Genomic DNA, 9,234 nt, shown 5'->3' with positions numbered 1-9,234 from the left:
CAATTGCCGTTGACAATAGCAATTGTTACCACCATAGCCATGACTTTATATTGTTTTCTTTGTTTTGCTTATTTTGTATTTTTTATTTTTATTTTTATTTTTAAATTTTATAATTTTTTAAATTTTTTTAAAAAGAATATATATATATATATATACAATTTTAAAGGAATATATGAAATTTTAATATAGATCATATGATAATGCTAACCTCTACTTTTTATTTTTATTTAATACCAACTGAGGAAGATAAAAAAAAATTCAATTTTTTAAATTATTTATTTTTTAATGTATTTTTTTAAAAAAATTGATTTATTTACAATTTTGAGGTGCCTATTTTTCAAGCCCTATTATTTTTGAGCTCTATTTGGCTCCCTCTTATTTTTGCCAACTATTATTTTAGGAATGTTTTTTATTGTCTTTTATTTTGGCTAGCTATTATTTTAGAAATGGTTTTTTTATTTAATTAAAATTTGTAACTGCTTCCTTTTCTTTTTTATTGACAAGAAATCTTGGCACATTCATATGTGCTGCCATTGTATAAAATGCCTCTTAGTGTAATTACATCCAAAGAAGAATTAAAGTTGTACCTATGAAACTCTTTGGAAACAAACTTTTTTAGAAGTATTTATTTTGAGAAGACATTGTTGGACAAGGAGAATTGTGGAATGGATAAACTATGAGATGATTATTAAAATGAGTAAAAAAACTTGCAACACCCAAAACTTTAATAAAAGAAGATCAAAGTTGTCCATGTTTTGCTATTCTTAGAAAATCCATAGATCATTGAAATGGTTAATTTTGAGCTATTATATTTGTTGTAGTCTATACTATTGTAATCATATTTTCTTAATTGGTGATTAATAATCTTTATTTCAACCAATTAGATTTAAGTATTTTCTATGTTTTATTTTCAATTTTAATTTTTTAAAATAAACATATGCATTTTTTGATATCAAAATTTGGAAAAATTATATTATTTCAACTTGATTAGCTAATATACATTCAATTTTGTTGAACTTAAAGAAACAAAATATTTGAAAAATTAAGATATATTATTCTTTATAGGCATTATTTTTTTATTTAGTTTAATGTTAAAGTAAAGAAATCATCTAATTTAAACAATTTATTAACTTAAATAAAATATTTCAAAAGTTTCATCTAAAAATATAATAAAAAATTATAATATTAATTAAATTATGATTACAACCATTTAAACTTTTCTTGTAATTATCAATTTTTTATCTTCAAAAATAATGTACTATTCTACCTAATTAACTTATTACAATTACAACAAATACAACTATTATGTGACACTTGTTATATAATAAAATTAAAATATCATACAATATTTTATAAAAAAGAAATCAAATTGTTGCCAAAATATAATCATCTTTACAAAATAGTTCAAGTGTTCAAATAAAACTATCATATAGAATGGCAATACAACTGTGTGATTATGAAAATTTAAAAATCCATCAAACTTGATAAAAAATTATACATATATAATACCAAGTTACAATAGAGATATCAAAGTATCTATTAATATAAGAATTCAAGAAGAATTTACCAAAAAAAACTATTATATCTTTAAATTTAATGTTTTCTTAAATTGTTTTAAAAAGAAAGTATCAACTATAAAATTAAACAACTGAAATTTAATCATATCTAGCTAAATTCTACTCTTCTATCGATTTTAAATATTTCCTACAATTACAAACAAAATAAATATAATCTCATATTAATATATGAAAATTGATAAAGTATGTTTTCAATATTGTACAAATGTTGGATTGCTATAATTTTCCCAAACCACTTGAAAACAACTTATAAACAGTACCTTCCAACTAAATAAGTATTTTAATTTCAACCTCAACCACTAAAATAAAATCTTAATTCTCTCAATAAACTGTACCACCTCATTCATCAATGGAGATTTTTGTACATTGACTACGAGACACGTGATCTTTACACAGTAAAAAAGTACGCATATGAAACAAAAACTGTGTTCACTCCAAAATGGCCCACATATATAACTTTACAAGCCTGCGAAAAGATTCTCAAATAATGTTTGATTGTTCATTGTGATGCAAGTTCTTTGACAGCTTTTGTTATGATGGAACATGCATTCACCCTCACAGCCATGCCATCCGTGAACAACAAATTGATAAGACATTTCTATAGTAAAATATTATTTGATATATTATTTAGAGTTGATATCATCTAATTAAAAATGTTCATTATTTTTATTCTTATAATAAATAGTTTAATAATATAAATAAATTAATGTTTGATATGATATAAATAAATATATGTATAATATGTGTATTTATGTGAATGTGTGTGAGTTCAATTCTTTAGCAATAAAAACAAATGTTTATATTGTTATTCAAATATAGTTCTTCAAGTGCATAACATTATATAAGAATGTTTCAATGGTATCTTAGTTAGAAAGGATATATATATATAAAATATAAGTCAAACACATTTTATGTTTACAATAATCTTAAATTTGAATATTTTCATTACATTTTTTATTTATAATTTTTAGAGGGGATCTATTTTTGCCAGTATAAGATTATTTTTGTCAATATATCATAAGTATCATACATTGAGTTGACATCTAATAAAATGGTAAGCTTTTACTTTCATTTAGTTAAGTGATAAAAATAATATCTATATTTTAGATATTTTATAGCAAATATATGACTTAGGTATAGTATATTAATCTGAAATCACCTTATAAAATGCACTTCTATTATTATGTTCTGACCTAGATTTTTAAAGTCACCAATTATTTTACATTTTTGGTTATTACAATTAACATTTTCACAATTTTAATGTATATAACTCAATCTAATGGAGTGTAATGGGTGACTCAATATATGACTAGGGTTTCATAGGATAGCTCATATAGGAGACCATACACATATTCCACAATAGCCATAGAGATAAGAGATCACAACAAGCAACTATTGCTTCATAGTATAGACCACGAAGGAGATAATAAGAACATTACAACACAACCATGGGAAATAGAAAAAGGCACTAGGACAAGATTAAGAAGATTCAATAGAAAGAAGAACATAATTAGTTCAATAAAGTAGCAATGATGGGAGTATGAGGCCTTAATTTTTCATGTCAAAAACCCTAGGGAAAGAGACATGAATTCAAGTGAAGATAGATTTGAAGGAAACTCATAATAAAACCCAACCTTTCCTACAACCAAGGCTAGCAAACCCTTCAATCCTCCTCTCATGAGGAAAGCTTCCTCAAATTGCCAATAGGTCATTTTTAAGAGGAGAGAAATGCTATTCAAAACATGAATGAATCAAGATAAAATCACTTCACATAACAAAAAATGGACCGCTTCAAGGGGCTTTGAAAATAGAAGAATGAGGCAAAGGAAGGAAAGAAAAAGGTTGAACATTTCTGTTGATTAAATCATTTACAAATAGAGAATGATTAGGATTTGGAACCTTAATAAATGGATGAAAAGAAACAAGATTAATATGAAAGAAAAATGAGTCAAAAGAGGGGGAAAACTAGCAGAGAAAAGGCTTCTCAAACAAGACAAAAGAAATATGGGGGCTTTAGGAAAAGGCAACCATAATAAATCAACACATAGAAAAGATAACCCTAATGAATGAACATATAGAATAGAAATCTAGTGCATTCTCAAAGGATTTACTCAAAGGCCATATGAGGTGATCACAAAAACAAGTCATAATTTGTAAGTTCTGGAACACCATCATTTCTTTTATGGAATTAGATAAATGGACAAATGATCATTGTAGTGATTTACAGGGAGTTTGAAATTTTGGATTATGTAAATGGATTTTCATAGTGATTTTCAAATCTATAGATAGTAGAGATTGGGATTTTAGAAGGAAATTATAGTTTTTGCATAAACTCAAGCTTATGTATGTAACATTGGAGGCCAAAACTTGATAATAAAGGTTATTGCATAAAATTTATTCTGATGTGGATTCAAGTAGATTTCCTACCATTAGAATACAAAGATGTAGAGATATTAGAGGTCTTTGGAAACAAATTGGGAATCTTTCTTAATTTGTCCATTTTGTGAAAATTCATATATGACCTATAATTTGAGTTCTAATCAAAATTAGAAAAGAGCTCCCCAATTCTTTAATAATTATTTAAAATAATGGAGTGTGGATTTAGATGATTTCATATGATCATTTAGATAGGGTTAATGATAATCTAATCTCTATAATGTATATTGTTGGGGCCTATCAATGGGAAGATGGCCCTTGTATCTTTGAACCTAATAGACACACACACACACACACACACACAAATTTAGGTTGGAGAAACTTTAGAGCCATTCCATGGTAAACCCTATCACCCTAGTTCCAAAATTAATAAGAAAACAAGAAAGTGAAAGAAAATTAGCTCATAAACAAGGAAGATAAATGGTTCTCTGATAGAGTTTTACTAATTAATTTGACCTTATTTTGCAGATAGGCACATTATTGAAACAAGTTTCATAAAATAAAAATTCTCACTAAAGATTATCAAGGGAGGGGAGTGATGAGACTACATATCAAAATCTTAGGTCATACAGAGAAATAAGGCTTATATGTCAAAATGACCTAAAGATATCAAATTTCAAAGGGGAAATAATAAGCCTCTTTCAAAAGAAAGGGGTGTAGGGTGAAATGAATTGAAAATACACCATGCATTGATAAGAATAGGATTTTTGGCATGGATGAGAAGTTTATATTAGGTCAAAATCATGTGAGAGAAGAGATGTGTTCGATAATGTTGTCCTTGATGTCACACAAATGTCATATTAGTCATTAGTCTCAAGTTCACTGAGCTTAGACAGTCTGCAATGCAATCTACAGTGCCAACCGAGCTCACTCAGTCATTAAAGGAATCATGGAGAAGATAGTGTTCACCAAGCTCACTCGATCATCAAAGAAATCATGAAGAAGTCAGTATTAACCAAGCTTCACTCGATCTCCAAAGGATAGTTTCCACCGAGCTCACTCGGTTATCTCAGGAAACTCAGTACTTACTGAGTTCTCCCGGCGATTGAAGGATTGTCACGAAGTTTGTTGTATTAACCGAGCTCAGTCGGTTAATACAGGAATTATTTTTTGAACAAAGTTTACCGTGTAGGGTCAGCTAGTATAGGGATTTGAAAATTAATTACTTTTAGCCGACTATTGTAATTGTTTGTTTAGTCAATAATTCGAGCCGACTAAGATAATCTGAAAGGTATATATGGTCATTCAAGTTATGAATTAAAGTGTGTGAGATTGTGAAAAAGAAGCTATGAATGCAAATTTTAGTATGAAATGATAAGGCAAATGTTGAGAAAAGTCTGATGAAGGATCAGATGTGTTGAAGGAGCTGTAAAGTTGCATTTGATCAGTGAGGATCCAGCTAAGCATAATAGAGATCTGTAATCAGCAAAGATAAGTTGTACTTTATATCAAGTCACTTCATTGTTTCTTTCTAACCATTGTAACAGTGAATTCAAAATCTCTTAACAGAGTTGGTTTAACAGCCATTCAATAAATCCTCTAACAAGGTGACAGTTCAGTTGAATTGTTCTAAAGACCTCTAGCAAGGCCACTCCTAACAGGGTGATTAAATCCTTTAACAGGGTCACACCTAACAGTGTGTTTTTGTAACCTTTAACAGGGTTGGCTCCTAACAAAGCTCACTTTAGAAGAGTGAAAAACAGTATCTAGTTTCATTGGTGGTTTTTCCCATATTGGGTTTCCACGTTAAAACTGATGTCCCTTATGTTCTTAATTGCTGAATTACTTTGTGCATGATAACATATCAGTTCTTAATGTTTATCATTTACTGCTTTATGAAGTTTTAGAATTTTATATTAATCAGATCAAGGGTATATTCAGACATCTTAGGGACTATGGAAAGTTTTGTAGTAACTGATTCACCCCCTCCCCCTCTTAGTTACTCTATTCTCATTTTCAACAATTGGTATCAGAGCTTTTGGTGCTTGCAAGAAGAGATTTCAAGGATCTAAGCCAAAGATCAAGATGTCTTACAAAAGAGAAATTCCAAAACTCAACAGAGATAACTTCTCCGCATGGCAAGGATTGATGAGACTTCATCTGGCTACTGTTGGTGATACTAGACTAAAATACCTTGAAGAAAAATATGAAGAAGCTCCTGGCACATTGTCTGTCAATGACATTTCTGAAAAGAAGACTCACAACAATACGATGATAGACATAGCATCCACTCTCAGTTATGAAGAGATGTGGAACAAGCTAAAATAAATCTATGGAGGAGATGATAATGTGAGAAGAGCAAAAGTAGAAAGTCTAAGAGGACAATTTGATCAAATGAGGATGAGAGAGGATGAAAACATTGCAAAGTATGTTCAAAGAGTTAAAGCATGTGTGAGTGCAATCAGAGCATCTGGAGGTGATATCAAAGGAGAAACAGTTATAAGCAAAGTTCTCAAAACCTTGCTTCCCATTTATGCAATCAGAGTTTCTGCAATTCAGGAAAGAAGGTGTGAAACAAATCATCAGATAAATCTTGAGGCCATAGTTGGAAGACTAACTGCATTTGAACTAGATAACTTTGACAACTATGTTCTAGCCTCCAAGAACATTGAATCAACATTTCAAGCCAAGCTCTCACTCAAGGAGAAAAACAAAAAGGAGAAGGAATCTCAGTCAGAAAGTGAAAATGAATCAAGCCAAAGTTCAGACAGTGACCTCGAAGTGATTGAAGCTCTACTAGCAAAGAAATATTCTAGAGGCAGAGGAAAATACAAAGGTAAAGTTCCTCTAATATGTTTTTCTTGTGAAGAAATTGGTCATATTGCAGCAAGGTGTCCAAACAAGCAAAACCATGATGAAAAGAAATGGAATGGAAAGAAAGACTTCAAATCATCCAAGAACAAAGGTAAGAAATCATGCTTCATGGCTGAAAATTCTAAAGATTCTAATAATAGTGAGGATGAAATTATTTATATTGCCATTAAAGATGATTCTGATAGTGATGAGGAAGATAAAATGGCACTTGTTTCTCATATAAGTAAGAATGATACATGGATTATAGACAGTGGTTGCTCACATCATATGACTGGTGATAAAACTAAGTTTGATCAGTTTGAAGACTATGATGGTGGCAGTGTAAGGTTTGGTAATAATGAACCTTGTTTCATAAAAGGAAGAGGAAGAATCTTTCTAACCAAAGAACTTGTATGTAATAATGCCTATTGGGTTGAAGGTCTTAAACATAATTTGCTAAGTGTGGCACAATTACTCAATACTGGATTCAAGGTGGAATTCATGCATGGAAAGGCAAGACTATTGAATGAGCAAGGAAAGTTGATAGGATCTGGCACCCAAACTAAAGGTAACTTGTTCTATCTAGAACTTGGTGAATGCTCATATTTTATTGCTCAAATTGAAGAAAGTTGGTTATGGCATAAAAGGTTGTGTCATGTCAATTTTGATAATCTGGTAAAAATAAGCAAATTCAAGAAAGTAAGAGGCATTCCTAACATTAAGAAACCTGAGGTTGGTCTATGCAAGAATTGTCAGATTGGTAAAATGGGAAAGACTAGTTTTAAAAGTAAGAACTATCAGTCTGAAGATATATTAGAAATTGTGCATACTGATTTATGTGGACAAATTGGAATAGAAAGCTATACTAGAGAAAAAAATTTCATTCTTTTTGTTGATGACTACTCAAGAATGATGACTATCATGTATCTAAGGAATAAATCAGAAGCATTTGAGAAATTCAAATGGTATTTGGCAAGAGTAGAAAAAGAAACAGGAAAAAGACTAAAATGCCTAAGGTCAGACAGAGGTGGTGAATTTATCTCACATGAATTCAAAAACTTCTACATTGAAAAAGGTATTAAAAGACAGGTCTCAGCACTAGGAACTCCTGAACAAAATGGAATAGCTGAAAGAAGAAACAGATCCATCATGGATTGTGCAAGAACCCTGATGATAGAAAAGAACATTGCTATCAAATATTGGAAGGAAGCCATCAACACTACAGTTCATACCTTAAACTGAGTACAGTTGAAGAAGGACTCATTCAAAACTCCCTATGAATTATGGTATGGCTACAAACCAAATGTAAGTTATCTGAAAGTATTTGGAAGAAAATGTTATATTTTGAAAGAATCTAGAAAAGGAAAATTTGATGTAAAAGGTGATGAAGGAATATTTTTGAGATATTCTTGCAAAAGCAAAGCATATAGATGTTTAAATCTATCCACTCACAAAGTCATAGAAAGTGCACATGTGAAATTTGATGAGTTTGCAGACAAATCTGAAGAAGAAAGCAAAAAGGTACCTGAAGATTACAGAAGATTTTTTTACATTGAACTAGATACTATACCAAGCATACCATTCACTCAAGAATCCTCAACTCTCGAGTCATCAGTAACCGAATTGCAAATAGTTCAAACCGAGCTACAACAACATTCAGATATTACCGAGCAAGTGTCTGCCGAGTCTGAAGCGCCCGAGCCAATTCTTACCGAGCCAGAACAGCCAGAACATGAAATTGAAGCACAAGGAGATAGTAATGAAACTCATTCAAGAGGCAAAGAACTTGTATTAGCTAAATATGTCAGAAGACATCATGCACTAGATCAGATCATTGGAGACAAGTCTAAAGGAACCTTGACAAGAAGCAAGTTGAAAAATACTTGTTTACTTGTTGATTTTGAACCTAAAAGCATTAAAGATGCATTGAAAAATGATAGTTGGATTGAGGAAATGAATGAAGAAATAGAATAGATAGAGAAGAACAAGACATGGACTCTAGTACCCAGGCCTAAAAATAAGAATGTAATTGGAACCAAGTGGGTATTCAGAAACAAGTTGACTGAAGATGGTAAAGTATCTAGAAACAAAGCCAGATTGGTATGCAAAGGATACTCTCAAGAAGAAGGCATAGATTATGGAGAAACCTTTGCTCCTGTTGCAAGATTGGAAGGAGTTAGAACCTTACTTGCATATGCTGCTCACAAAGGATTCAAAGTTTATCAGATGGATGTCAAGTCAGCATTCCTCAATGGAATACTGGATGAAGAGGTTTACATAGAACAATCTAAAGGTTTTGTTGATCTAGATAAAAAGAACATGGTCTGTAAATTACACAAGGCACTGTATGGTCTGAAACAAGCCCCTAGAGCATGGTATGAAAGATTGCATAACTATCTTATTCAGATTGTTTTTCAAAGAACTAATG

The sequence above is a fragment of the Cupressus sempervirens genome, chromosome 1, assembly GCF_028749045.1.
Source record: "Cupressus sempervirens isolate cs-2001-9-10 chromosome 1, ASM2874904v1, whole genome shotgun sequence".
NCBI classification, from domain to species: domain Eukaryota; kingdom Viridiplantae; phylum Streptophyta; class Pinopsida; order Cupressales; family Cupressaceae; genus Cupressus; species Cupressus sempervirens.
Note: the sequence above shows the minus strand (reverse complement) of the source record.